The following is a 15,928-nucleotide window of genomic DNA, read 5'->3' on the forward strand; positions in this document are numbered from 1 at the left end:
TTTGCAATCCTGACTGCACAGGAGGTTGGGTATTGGTCTCATCAGTGGGTGTGATATTTAACTCAGGAGTTTTGCCATCTTTCCAAAGTGTGTATTTCCAGAAGCACAACTTCTCATTTATTTTGAAGGTGATGGTTTTTTTTTTTTTCAAATATTAAAATCAACACTACTAAGCAGCAACAGGTAAATAGGAAGGTTATCTTTATATAAAACCATATTTTACTTTACTTTTTTTACAGACATGGTGGAAATTAGCAGTTGATACGCATGCAATGTTATGTGTTTTGGCATTAAGGAAGCCCAAATCAGTGTGGAAGTAACCAGCAGTTGTATACAAACGATCACACTTGTTGGCTTATAAAAATGACAGGTAAATAACTGAGAGCTCCCTTCTCCTGTCATAAAAATCACAGAGATCTCAGAAGGCAATTTCTCTCTTGAATTCTTTTTATTTAATGTATGACTAGAATAATAGCTTGCAAGTAGACTGATTGAGTTATTTGCCTTTAAACAAGATTCTCCTGTAAAATTATCAGAAGTCTCCTATGTCCAGAGATCGCCCTATTAAATGTGACATGAAATGTAACCAATAAATAATTACATCTCTGATTAGTTATAAATAAAAGATCAACAATATAACATTTTAAAAGCCACACTCAATTATCAGTATTAACTAGTAATTACTGAAAGCTTAGCACATTAAAAAATTAAACTAAAAGCGTAAGCAGAAAAAAATCTATTTGGAAAGGGTATAATTAAGGAATTTCTTACATCTTGTCCAATCTGTGTCTTCTGTCCCATATATTTCATTGCTATATAAGCATTTGCTTGCTTGGCTAAAATGACTACATGCTGCACGTTAAGAATGACATTAAGTAAGTGTCAAGCTGTTCACATCTCTAAAACCCTTGCTTAAAGAATGCACTTTAGAGTAGTCAACATTTCAGTATGTAAAAATATTTTTCAATAATGCAAGTGGTTCATTTCTTATTAATTGTTCCTGTCACAATAATACCAACATCACTGACATGTTTTCCAGAGTAAACACTGTTCAACAGACAGGCTAGAGATATTTTAAATATTCCTTTACTCTTGGTCACAAAGGCATTGCTTATAAAAGAGCTGTAAGTTACTGCTTATTATGTATTTCTAGGCTTTCACACTAGCAAGGTTCAGCGTTTGTTTCAATGAGGCAGAGCACATGGAGAAATGTCCACTGCTGAGTGCACACACAATAGTTAATACGTTGTATCACACAGCAACTTGTATTCAGTTGTTCTGGTAAAGAGAGTTCCAGCATCTATTAACTCAAAAACCATAGACATCTGCAAGACACTGGGTGGAAAAAACCCAACACACCAAAATGTGCTTTTTGTTTTGCAAGAAAATGAAACAATGAATTAAGTACTTTCATAACATACTTGTTCAATCTACTGACAAGATACAACAAAAATGTACCTTTAACTTCTATTATTAGATATCCTATCTTAAGGAACCTTAAATTAAACAAGACTGGATCTGCTTATGATGTATAAATTAATACAAAATTACACACACAATTATCTTTCTATATTTCTGCAACCAAAGGAAAAAACAAAAAACAATGCAAAAGAGATGTAAAAATACAGTACGTGGTGTCAAGAATTCTGATAATTCGATAGGTGGCCTGCCATGTTCAACATCTAAATTGCATGGCGTAAAAAATGGTAGGAGCATCAGCCATAAAAGAGGAGAGTTTCAAGTCAGATGGTGCACATTATTTCTGTATAAACAACCTGAGTTATTTTCAGGAAGACAAGAGATTCTTTTCTTTTGATAGTTGAAGTAAATGCAGGACATCAATATCTGCAATTATATATGCACACAAATGGACACTGCGTACTAATAAGCTGCAACATAACTGAAGTGATTTCTGCTGAATCTAATGCACAATAATCAGTATGCCACATAATTATCTAAATCACAGTATCAAAATCAATGAAGAAGGAACAGTAACTTTTAGACAAAATACGCACATGCACAAAGTGGGGCTCGTCATTCTTTCATCTAAGGACATGACCTAATTAATTCCATCTTAATGATAGAAAATATTTCCTGTAAGAAAAAACATCTTTGCATAATCAGATGTTGTTAGAATTTGTATTCCTTCTAGCTGACACAAAAATGACCCATGAAGGCAGCTGGAGTTTCAGTGCTGTCATGAATAATCAACATCCACACTGTTGACTAAATGTAGTCAACTATTTTGACTTAATTTTATTTATTGATCCTGGTATTCAAAGGTTATGATGCTATGTATAGCATGTGTAAAATATGGTCTTCCTTAGTGCTATTTCTGCACACAACTGTGAAGCAGAACTAATACATTTAACTGATAAATACATCAAAGGAAGCATGTCCAAAGCAATAAACATCTCCTGTGGTGGTGATGTTTATGCACTACAGGAGACATTTTGCTGAGTACGTATGTCCCTTTGATGTAGTTATCATTATTATAATGAAAGCATTAGTTGATTTTATTGCTTTTTAAACACCACTGTTGTCCACCATAGCTCCATTAAATGTAGCTGCATTCATTAATAAAGTGAATGGAGGGGTTTTCATTTAGATCTGGATCAGTTTGTTGGCTATCACACCATAAACCCAGCTCTTTTTCTTTCCTCATGGCCTCCTTATTCTAAGGTCACCATTAGGGATCAAGAGATCTGTGTTTACACAGAGATTCATATACAAATTACACCAGCAGACTGACCCTGAAAGTTTTTGTAATTCTGCAAGATTCACAGAACTGGATTCATCAATGCATACACAGAAACTCCCTGAAAGAATTCTCATAAAATTTCTATTAATTTCTTTTCATTAAAGCTCACAATAAATACAAGCCTAGTAAAAGGTTTCTGATTGACCAGAAATAAACACTGAATGTTGCAAAACAGCCTTACCACAATAATATATGCAATAAGTGTGTGTCCCCAAAAATGCATGCTCATGCATAACATTTTGTGATCAAATATTTATGCTCAGAATTCTAAAATTCCAGTACTGTGCTCATAGTCAGGACTTCAGGAATGATAACCTCAGCTTCAAAGGAAGGAAATTTAGACCTAGCCAAGTACACTTCTTTCTGCAATCGGTCCCCAAGTTTTTCTTCATGTAAAATTCCTGAGTGTTAGTGTGAGCAACCTTCTCATCCTGGAAATCAGTTGTATAATGAACACCAGATCCTCTATCCTGCAGGATGCTGATAAACAACAGCACTGGAACAGGTTGTTCAGAAGCTGAACATTCATCCATGGAAGCTTAAGAGCCAAAAGCTAGATAACAGCTGTGCTTGACCTCATCTAGTGGTTGTGACAGCTCCCTTTCAAGCAGGAGGTTGGACCAGAGAAGCCTCAAAGTGCCTATTCTGACTAAATCATAGCAGCCATCCAGTACCACCTTCTTTAATGAGAAAAGATCTTTTTCATCCCTTTACATTCTTTCAACGTAAGCCAACTTCAGAGGTTACTCTAGAAATATCTTGATTCATTTAATTTCTTTTTTTTTTTCAATAAACACATGTGAAACTGTACAGAAAGGCAAACTGCAGAACCAGTGCAACATATAATAGGAAAGGATGCAATTAAGAAAATCCACCCAAATGGATGCCCTGAGTATGTTCAAAAAAAATATTGTAAAACCATTTCTTGGAGAGGTCAACTCTGCAGGGGCAACTGTAATTTCAATACGTGCCTACAGAGATAAATATCGTAGCGATAGCATAAGACACATTTGGCAAAAACACTGTTATCTGTCACAGAAGTTCGGAAATTACTTCTACTAGGTTAGAAACAAGCTAGAGATATAATTAATACTTAATGCTGGAAATTGGTAATCAACTGCAGCATGAACAGAATTTACTACCACAGAGTTCTAAATACTTAGCGTTTCAAAGCAGAGCACCTGACAAACATTTTTTTTAAGAGAAATTAAAACACTCAATAGACAACATAATTAAACATTCTGATGTATAGGCCAAAGTGAATTTACAAGCATGTTTCATAAAATAAATTAATTATTTAGAATAGCAACACAAATAATTTTATATTTACAGTAATTGAATTGGAAGAGGTACAAAGAATTGTAAATAATTCCTGGTTAGACACTATATCTTAAAGAATTGGAAAGGAGGGTTAATGTAATCCAGGCAATATCCTCACAGTCTAGCTTCAAGACATTCTATAGTATATTCTGTTTGTATGTCCCCGAGAAGTTCATTGGGAGTTTCTTATTATGGTCAGTTAGGAAAGTGCTGCTCCAGATGGGTAGTTTTCAAGTAAAGTTTGCCAGAAATTCTCTAGACAGCTTCTAACTGCTCTGGAAATGGGAAGAGTGTTACAAATGCATCAAGTGCCAATATCACATGCTTCCTTGATGCATACTTTAAACAAACGTCACCATCTGGTATTTGCCAGAAAATCTTAGGTCAGTTATGTTGTATCAGTCCAGTGCCTAAAACCGCCTCTGTTTTCCATTAAGCTATTTCTTGGTGAACATGGAAAATGTCTTGTGAAACATATGGGAATTTGAAAAGTCTGTTTTATTTGGAAAACTAGATGAATAGGAACTCAGTTACCAAGTTGTCGTTAAAAAAGGATCCAACTATTTGCAATTGCCTGTGATTTGTGTCCTGCAGATGAAGGAAGCGTTAGAGGAAACTACACTGCTCCACGGATCCAGTGAAATTCTGCCAGAAGGTAGTGGCAGCGAATGAAAATATATTGTTGGAAAAGGAAGACGTCAAAGGCAAATTAATCTATAAATTAGAGTCAAAATAGGGCAAGGTCAGCAATGTAGAAGCAAGCCAGTTGTTCAGTATGTGCAAGACGTATCACTTAACATTTGAAAAAAGTAGAAGTTTGTATTGTTTTGGGCAGGTTCCAGGCTTGCCCAGGTTTTGCAGGTAGGTCATAGACTGCTGTCAGGTCTCACGAAATGCAGGAGTAGATGAATAGGTGGAAGACAAGTATATGGCCCTAACAATCCCCATAAGAAAATGCTGCATGCTACCCATCACGCTCAGACTGCTGAATCAACATTTGAGGAATTCTTACTTACCACAGGGCAGAACCTCAACTATTGCTCGGTAAAAACCTCTGTCAGGGGCGTGGGACGCGGTGCCAACAGCAACGTGTGAAGGAGCAAAGGGGAGGGACATAAGCATTGGGCATACTTTGAGCCACAAAGGCATCTCTCACAACTCAATCCGGGACTTAATCCAAGTTATTTAAAAACTTGAGGGAAAAATGGACAGCTCAGCTTGCGTGTAATATGCTATACATCTCCCTGCACTACTCAGTATCATTAAAAAAATCAAAGCAAACAAACCCCTAACTATGTATGAGAAGGAATGTGAATTTTCATGTGTAATATTTCAGCTCCTTAGTGAGCATTACGTATGACCCAATGAAGAATATCTAGGGTAAAGCTGGGTGAGCATTGTCCAGAAAAGGAATTTTGTTGGTGAGAAAAAGCCTAGTTGCTTCAGTCAAGATGTTTCAGAAGAACATACTGGTTCTGATTATTTTTCTATCAAAAATGTTTTCCTGCTCCACACTGGATTTTTCAGGGGAAAAAAAATATGCCAGTGCTATAGGCATTAAATTCAATCCCAGGAGCAGGACACGTCTCGCAACCTGATGGCTGTAACCACAGGCAGGCCAGCTCTAAGCATGTTGCATCCTCATACTTTCACAAAAATTCCTATTGGGAGCTGTGTGGGCTTGTGCAATGCTGCATTTAAAAATCCACAACAGGATGTGGTTGCACAATCCGAGTATACTTGTTGGATCCTTTGTTGTGGTTGTTGTTTTAATACATTAATCTTCTCCAGCCAACTGTGTCTTGCATTATCAATCTTTCATTAACATATCCCCTTCTTCCTGATTTTTTTTTTTTTAATACAAGGATTAGTGCAGCTGTGTCTCATCAGACCTCTTGTGTCTTTTTCTGGGACTTTGTAAGGGACCCTGATTAAAGACTCCCTCAGATGTTGTTCTCTTCTGCATTTTTCTTTCCACGTTGCCACTGAATATTAAGAATCTTATTGTTCCCTTTTGTAATTATGTTAGCACTTGGGCACGTTAAAGGAAAAATGTAGTTTTTACTGAATGCTTCCTCCCCCCTGCACCCCCGGCCTTTTCAACTGAAAGCCATTTGAAAATGCAACAACAGGCTTTTAGAAGACTCAGCATAGGATGTGGTTCTGGGTTCTGTTCTCCTCTGCTAACGTCTGCTGTGCTCATTGTTTTCGTAGATTAATCTTCCCTAATTGAGTTGTATATTTTAACAGAGCTTTCCTCCAGGAAGAAAAAAACTGCGCGCATTTTGCTGCGGTGTCTTTTATGTATGTAGGTGCAAGAGAAGACAAGCTTTCAACTGCAAACAAATCATAGGGGAAAAAAGAACCATAACAGTTTCTACAGATGAATAAAACCACTGGCCAGGTAGATATAATACAACTTGAAGAAAAGCCATCCAAAAAAGTCTGAGGATTTTCCTATTCTATTGCAGTCGTCTTTTTAACCAAATTGATGAGTTACAGCCTTCTCCCGCTAAATACAATTATCTAATAAGAGGAAGGTATTGGAGATATATTAGACTCTTTAAAACCTAATAACTTTTTGGACATGTATATTTTTCTTAATTGGTACTTTCATAATGAAGTACCCCTCAAAATTCAGCAATTTTATGCAGTGAAGGTTTTAAAAGCCTCAGAAGCATGACAGTTTAGGGATCTTTTTCATTAATATCAACAGACTATCTGGATTGTGCTTGAGAACTGCATAACAAAACTTCTCTTTTTTGTAAGTAACTATTTGTAGAATGCAGATATTTTAGTTCAATGTCATTACAGAGTGCTTTATAATTATAGGAAAGAAAATTAGAAGATATATTTGTAATACAAACTGCTAACTACTTTCAGCTGGCAACACTATGTCCTTGCATGAAAATTACGCTATTATATTCCATGACTCTGCATGAAATGTAAAGCTCATGGTTCCTATAAGAGAAAAAAGTGGAGAAAAAAAATACAAAAATTATTTGAGTAGCCACAAAAAGTAAGGTTAACCTTTGCTTTCTTTGATCATTTTATTCCCTTCTCTAGAAGAAGGTAGAATACAAAATTATATCTAGCATTTGCAGATATTTCTATTTATCCAACATCTCTCAGAAATAACAGAGGATTCCTAGAAATGCATTTTAATATGATAAACCTAAAAAAAAGACATTGCAAGAGATCATGTAAAGAGGGCTAAAACCAGGGTTCATTTTCGTCTCAGGGATGAGAATATGTTAATGTCAATGAGCATTTAAGAGTGCATCTACAGAAATACCAGTTCCACAGAATTCTAGCCAGGAATTTTATCCATGATGTAGAATCAGAATGGAAGGCAACAAACAGATTTTCAATACTCTAACATGCTCATGGTATTACATCTTACTTACTATTTCCACCATCATGGCCAGATTACATCCTCACACGTGAGAAATATCCAAATGAAGTTTAAATAAAGATGCACAGAACCTTAAGAGTAACATTTAGCTTCTCTGCATGGAAATTATTTGCTCTTTTGATATATACCAAGAATGTCCCTAGAAGAATTTGGCAGCTATTTTGAGCAAGATGATAATTTGTGCAGTTGTTCTTATCAGGTTAAAAAAAACCCTTAAGATATAAAATTTGCTTTGGAGATTTCTTCTTTGCATATGCCAAACAAGTAATTCTACTTGCAAATGGACGGTGATGCACCATTATTATTAAATGTGTAAGAGAAACCATCAATAAAACAAGAGATGATATTAACTAGGAGAGAAGACAGCAGCTGTAATTTTCTGTGCTATTCCTGTAAACAATGAGCCAAGAACAAATGCCACTGGAAAATAATTCTATTCACTTCCATCCTTTCCAACAGTCAGCCCCCCTTAGTACACCTCTCTTCATATTTTCCTTCGTTTTCCACTAAATAATTGCTCTATGGGCTGCCTATAGCCCTTGTTGTCGGAGGGAGTTGTGTGCACAAACTGAACACAATGTATTGCTCTTCATATCTATAGTTATTTTTTCCAACTGCATAAGGAGCTATTTTCTAGACTTTGCTATAAATTCATAGAAAAAAACCCTTGAAATTTACTTTCTTGTCCTGAGATACCTATGAAATGTATGATAGTTTTTACAATTCATAGAGTAAAATAAGGATGATTTACAGCATTCTGCAATGGCTATGACAACCAAGGACATCTGCAGCACACTGTTCTTGTACAATAGGCCATCAAAAGTGCTGCAAGCCATCCTTTACTAGCCTGCCTTACAGGTCCTCCCAGGAAGGGAATCAGGCCACCCTAGCATCCCTGTGGTTGTGGCAGCAATCCCTGGGAGGACAGAAGGGGTTTTAGACTCAGTATTTATTAGTTTTCCTGCACCTCATAGCTCAAGAGAACTGGCAGACATTTCACAAGTCAAGTACTTAACTCCTGTTCTCTCTGTGCTTCTAAATACTAACACCATTTGGCTGAAGCTACAACTACAGCTGCAGTTTAAGGGTTTTCCTGAGATTACCCACAAATTGATTCAGAAACTAAGTACTGTTGTCACACTGTTACTGGTAAATTCAAACTCACTGCTGTGTTCAAGAAAAGGGACCCTATTACAGGAGAAGGAACAATCCAATATACTCCCATACATGTCACAAGGGATTTTAAAATTATTACATCTACTGCCTCTCAAAGCTGTATTTCTTTCTTGACATCAGAATTAAGTGTCTACTGTTTTCCTGTAGAAGTGATTTGTATGAGGGCACACAGACCAATGGACAGCAATTACTTAGGTTTTATTAGATCTAAACAATCTTAATAGGGCACAGTCATATTATTTATATGATATGGGGAATAAACTGTCTTTTCATGTTTCCATGATGCTACCTTCAGAGCAATGCAAACCATAGTTACTACTTTCTAGGCATTTCTCCCAGATACCAGGAATAAGACAGAGACTCATCTGACTAGAGACTGAGTGTCCTCTCCCTCCCATACAGTGTAGTGAGAAAGAGTAACAAAGCAATGCCATCTTTTTCAATGGTTTTGAGAATTTGGCTGCCCATAATGGAAAAGAAGAGAGCTACAAGGGGTTCCTCCTGCTTTCTGGGGGATTCCACTGGAGCAGGGATGCTTTACAAGGTAACATCTGGAGAAACATTCAGTCCTACCTTAGGCAAATCATCTTTTACTAGCTGTTCGCTAGATACACTGCCTGCTTACGACATATTATGTTATTGGTTGCCCCCCCCACAATGTCTTCTAGAATTCACTCCCCTAAGTAGCTATTTCCAATCTTGTAAAGAAGGTTCTACATTTAAATTCCTTAAATCATTTTAAAAAGTTTTGTTTACCTTTACACATACCAAAAAAACATTACAAATAATTGACAGTAACTTACAAAGCCAATGGCAAGCCCGTGCCTTTAGAACTGAATTCACTACACGATCTCAGTATGGCTGAGTTTTTGGCAAACAAAAGAATGAGAGAAATACCCTCCTAGGAAACACTGACAAGTCCTCATTGTACGGGGTCAGTGGCAGGTGAGGCAGCAGAGGAAGTCGCAGTTACCCAGGAGCTAGAGCTCACTCCCTCAGCCCCACCAAGTGAAAAAACAATTCTTTCTAATCATTGTCTTCCTTGGCTCAAGGAAGGAAAGATCAGCATCTTAAATGATGATCTAGAATTTATTTTAATGCAGATTATCACAGCAGCATGCTACCCATATATATAAAAGGCATTTTCACTGTTACAATTACAGGAGCAGAAGCCCAAAACTGCCATATTTCAGTCTTATATTTACTATAGACAAAGGGAGTTACCCAGCATTCCTTTGTTTCTCCATTTGTAAAAAAATAAAATAGTAAAATAAATGGCCTTCACAAAGTCCTCTCTTGAATGAAGTAATAAAAGGGTTAAACAGCTAATATTTTACTGAGCTTTGAAAACAATGTCTGACAATCTAATGCTCTCTTTCCTCGACAGATGGCTTAAAAGAAATCTGGGAAGCCTTACCCATGAAAAAAATTACTAGCCTTAAGAACAATTAATATAACAGATATCTGAACACATGGCTGCCTTTCAACACTTATGCTTAAACTAGGAATAGGATTCAAAAGCCAACATTCTCTAGAAACTTTTCTCTCTACAAAGATCCCACATTACAGCTCTCTTCTCCTTCTCCTGAAACGCAATCACAGAATCACAGAATGGTAGGGGTTGGAAGGGACCTCTGGAGATCATCTCGTCCAACCCCCCTGCCTGAGCAGGCACACCCAGAGCAGGGGGCACAGGAACGCGTCCAGGCGGGGTGTGAATGTCTCCAGGGAAGGGACCCCACAGCCCCCCTGGGCAGCCTGTGCCCCTGCTCTGGCACCCGCACAGGACAGGAGTTTCTCCTCATATTCAAGTGGAACTTCCTGTGTTCCAGTTTGTGCCCATTGCCCCTTATCCTGTCCTTGGGCACCACTGAAAAGAGTCCGGCCCCATCCTCCTGACACCCTTTAGATATTTACAAGCATTGATAAGATCCCCCCCCAGTCTTCTCTTCTCCAGGCTGAACAAACACAGGTCTCTCAGCCTTTCCTCATAAGGGTGATGCTCCATCCCCTGATCATCTTGGTAGCTCTCTGCTGGACTTGCTCAAGCAGTTCCCTGTCCTTCTTGCCATGTTATTTACTGAGCTGTTATTTCTTAAGTCACTTAAATAAAACCAACATCATTATTACTTTAAAATCACTGAGCAGTACTTTAACATTTTATAACGATAAGAACTTACTAATATGAATGGTCTCAAAGTATTGTTAGCAGAGTAAACTTTTTTCAACAAAAATTACTTGGGCAAAAAACATAAGAAAATGCCTCCACTCAATATTCTCAAAAAACTGTCACATTTTTGAAACTCCTTGAAACTACTATTTAATTCAAAATTAAATTCAGGTATATATTTAAATAAGATTATTTCAGCATAAACAGCAGAAAAACACTGAGAAAGATTTCAATTTAATCTCCTTTGTTCAATGCTAAACAAAATCCTTTTTCAATTTCTCAGAACTATAGAACAACAATATGAATGGTAATCTGCCCAAGGATAAAGCATTTTGGCAGGTATTTTCAGTAATCCAAGCCTTATCATCCTTTTATTGTGCTCACCCTTAAATTTTTCCAGTCACTGCCCTGTACTCTGTCACCAGGTATAGTGCAACCTTTCCCCTTCCATCTCATGTCCCATACCCCCTATTGATACTTAAATCCCCTTAAAATTACAATTATAAAGCAATTATTTGTTATTCATAAAACTGATCGCTATCTTTCACTATCTGGTCTTTAACTGATCCCCCTGCTGATCTTTGATGGTCATATGAGTGGAAAGCATCTTCTTCAAGTGGTCAGGAAACATCCAACACATGGAGACCATCACTGTAAATAACAATCAGTGTCTTAAAGAAACCCACCACTGTTCTGGCAAAAGCATCTAAAGACAGTAAATATTGATAGGGGTCAAGGCTGTGCCAGAGGTGGTTCAGTACAATTGGCTGTTAAAATCACAGCTAGTTCCAGCTCCTGACATCCCCAGCAAATCTCTGTATGTACTTCCCTGCCTGCACTTACGCTCTGAGGGCTCCTCATGCTGCAGGCTCCTTGCCTGCTTTCCAGCATTTTTGCATTTCCATTTCCAGGCAGGTGCATCAGCCTTTCCATGCCATGGCCTTGGAGGATCCTGAAGTCCACCTGATCTCTGCCCACACACCTGCATCGGCAGTGAAGAAAACATCCCTAGTTGACCAAGCTGACCTCAGGCCACCCAAGGGAGAGCCGCTGACTCCTGTCAGTTCGATGTCTGGATCTGCCTGTCACACAGCCCAAATCCCAACACCACCACAATCAGAGTAGGACAGACACCCACCTGGATCCACCATGAGACCCCTGCCACACCCAGCAAGAGGTAAGCACACTGCCAAATCACCCACCCTATGCATCCATGCCAGTGCTCCATCACACCCACAGCCATACAGCCTAAACCTTGCTATGCCTGCCATTTTCCAGGGACCGCTGCTCTAGTGTATGCTGCAACTTGCCTCTTCCCATACCTTCACCTACACATCCCCAATACATTTACTGCTTTCCTGCCACATACACCATTCCTGTCTCACACAGCCCAGAGCCTTGCCTTTTTTATCCTTCAAAACTCCCAAAGTCTGATGTACACTTATGCAAGGCCACCCAAATAAACACAGCTCTTACAGCTCCAGTCTTACAATACTACTCGTTAGTCATGAATGGAAATTTACAGGGACTTTAGTTGTGGTTTTACTCCCCAACAGCATAAGCTTTGGATGCATTACCATTTGCAGGAACTTCCTTCCAGGCACAAGAACACAAGGTTTTTTCTAATGATAGAATAATCAGTAAAATCTGGGGACAGAGTATGCTCATAAGATTACCTATGCTTTTGATAACACTTTAGAAATCACTGGCCACGTTCTGGACCCGAAGTATACAGGCAGTTGATACAATAGCAAATTAAACCACTTAACTATTTACTAAAACAGCACTGTATGACATCCATGTGTTCAGTTTAATGGATAACTTGCCATTCCTTTCCTCATTCTGGCCTCAATCCAGTACTACTCCCAGCTTCTGCTAGTCATTTCCAGCTGTGGCCCGTTATAACTGGGGTGAACCTAGCATGCTTGATTTATATTCATTTCCCTCTCTTATCTCTTTCATTCATGTTTTTGCTTTAATCAAAGTGTTGCCATAATTTGGAGACTCACATTAAATTTTGACTTTCTTAAAGACCACCTAAAGTGGTCTGTAGCTGTGCACACTGCAACAACTTGAAAGGCAGAGTCTTTGGGGGGGGCTATATAATTTGCACTGTCCGTTGAGTCTTGTAAGCTAAATGTTTACAAGAAAGATGAAAATCCTGTTTCCTTTAGGACAAGGGATATTAAGGCACCGGATGTAAGACCTCCATGAGTGCTATGTATGTGTCTGTCTGCAAATGAATGAAATGATGATAAAATATCTTTACAGCTGCTTTACTCCCCCTAGAGCCCTTTCTGATGTGCCAGAAAAATAGAGGACTCCTTTTCAACACTTTGCTGATCCCTAGCAAGGCTATAATAAACCCTGTAACAGGTGCTGATTATAGTAATAAATGACATGAAAATGATGCATACAGTATTTTTTCAGTTTTACTGCTACTGGAAATACTGCTCCTTCCTGCTCTGCAGGAAGTTCTGGATAAGCTGGAAGAGTGGGCCAGCAAGAACCTTATGAAGTTCAACATGGAGAAGTGTAAGGTCATGCACCTGGGAAAACATAATCCAGGAGTATAGTACAGACTGGGATCCACCTGGCTGGAGAGCAGCTCTGTGGAAAGGGACCTGGGCGTCCTGGTGGACAGAAAGCTCAACATGAGCGAACAGTGGCTGCTGCGGCCAAGCAGGCCAACAGGATGCTGGGTTGCATCAAAAAGGGCATCACCAGCAGAGAGAAAGAAGTCGTTATCCTGCTCTACTCAGCACTTGTCAGGCCACACCTGGAGTACTGTGTACAGTTCTGGTCCCCGCTATACAAAAAGGATGTGGACAGGCTGGAAGGGCTCCAGAGAAGGGCCACCAAGATGATCAGAGGACTGGGAAGCTGCCAGATGAGGATAGGCTGGGAGAGCTGGGTTTGTTCAGCCTTGAGAAAAGGAGGCTCAGAGGGGATCTCATCTCCGTGTACCAGTACTTAAGGGGTAGTTACAAAGAAGATGGAGACTCCCTTTTTACATGGAGTCACATGGAGAGGACAAGGGGGAATGGACACAAGTTGCTCTTGGGGGGATTCTGACTGGGCACAAGAGGGAAATTTTTCACAGTGAGGACAGTCACCATTGGAATAATCTCCCCAGGGAAGTGGTTGACTCGGCCACGTTGGACACTTTCAAGAATCATCTGGCAGGGAGCTGGGCCATCTTGTCTAGACTCTGCTCTTCCCAGAAAGGTTGGACTAGATGATCCCTGAGGTCCCTTCCAACCTGTGGTTCTTCCCATGTTCTAAGCCAATGCAATTCCCATTGCCTGGGAGTAAAAACTATCTTACTGCATTAGCTTACCTGTACCTGTGCTTATTCCCTTCTTTTCCTTTTCTTCCTCCCAGCTCTCCGGCATATCAATATGCACTGTCACCTTCTTCTTTTCCATATCCTAAGTTCCCAAAAGTTTGGTCTGAGCATAATTTATTTCAATTCCCAAGCACTCTTTGCAAGCAGATAACAAGCCAAGGGAGTTACTGCACAGAAGCTAAAGGACAGAAAAAAACTTCCATCAAGCCACACTGTACACACAGAACTGAATGACAGTTAAATATGCATTGTAAATAGATGTTTTTTTCCCCTTTTGCTACCCTTGCACAGTACAATAAAAACCACCAGGAAATGGGGGGGACTAGAAACACATAGTTAACTGTACTTTGGGACATCTGTATTCCTAAAAGCTATCCAGGCAACATTTTTCCATTGTAATCAGTAGCACAAACATTGGTTTGGCCACCATGCCATCCCCTTTGCTTATCCAAGGCCAAGGTCCACTTTTTCTTCTTTTTAGTGCTCCAATATTTGACTTGCAGAATTTCTGAGTAGCTTGAGGACACAAAACAACTTCTCAAACAGAAATATTGCAATTGCTATAAATCTAAACTGTGTTGGCACCTGTTTTTTCAACAGGTGCCAGAAAACACAAAGTTTTTGGTATACAGGGTACCAAGTCCAAGTGACATAAAATCCCTTCTCTGTTAGAGCACCTGTGATTCTCATGCATGTTCAGTTTGGCGAAATGGGGAGATAGAAGAGGACCTGATCCCAGCACAAGGAGCAGTGCCTCTGTGAAAAGGGCAGTGAGCTGAGGGGCCAGGTGGGGATCTTCTCTCTTCACAAATTTTCTAACAGAAACAACCAATGTAAAGTATTGAATGTAACAACTCATCTGCTACATCACTACCAGCTTTAGAATGAAAAGTACCTTAAGAATCACTTGTTCTGCATTCTTCTCTGACAATCATTTATCAGAAAATCATTCATTGTTATTTTGGAATGTCTAAGGGAAAAAGAATAAAAGTCCAACATCACAAAAGAACAATGATATCATGCAAGGACTGATCAGCATCAGAATTGAATCCCTGATTTAATATGTGAGACTTATCAAAATAAATCATCATTTGTTCCCAATACTGCTATTTCTTAAGCTAGCCGTGCACCAAAAAAAAAAAAAAAAAAAGCCTAGTGTGTCAGCTGTGTATGTCCAAGAAACAGACGCTACTGTGGAGACTTCTAAGAATAAATACCTTATACCAAAGGGAAAAATGGAGGCATATAAATTCAGAGAATAAACAATCCATTGCCCTCAGGTTATTCCCCTAACTGCTCCATATTCAGAAAAATACCTCTACCCTCTGACATGTGGATTAAATCAGTAGGAATCCCTCAAGTGTAAAACAGGGTATTCACTGCTAATCTCACCGAGATGGACATGAAACATGACATCACTAATCTGCGGGGGAAACAAAGCAGCCACTGTGTTAAGCAACTGAGGGAATGTAGAAATCATTTATTTAGCAGGCATAGCCTTCTAATAAATGTAAAGCCAAACTGCACTTAATACGTGTAGTGTGACTCTTAAAATACAAAGTTGCCTGAGTGGTCTGTTGCACAAATTTCATTACAATTAAAAACTTGCACATCACTGGGAATGCAGAAAAATACAACCACTATGCAAAGCCAAGGTATCAAATTCTCTCATAATAGAAATCACATTGTATTTTACAATGACGTGATATTTTTCATTCCTAAGTCATGTCATGAGCC

This window comes from Phalacrocorax aristotelis, chromosome 8 (genome assembly GCF_949628215.1).
Source record: "Phalacrocorax aristotelis chromosome 8, bGulAri2.1, whole genome shotgun sequence".
Classification (NCBI taxonomy): Eukaryota; Metazoa; Chordata; class Aves; order Suliformes; family Phalacrocoracidae; genus Phalacrocorax; species Phalacrocorax aristotelis.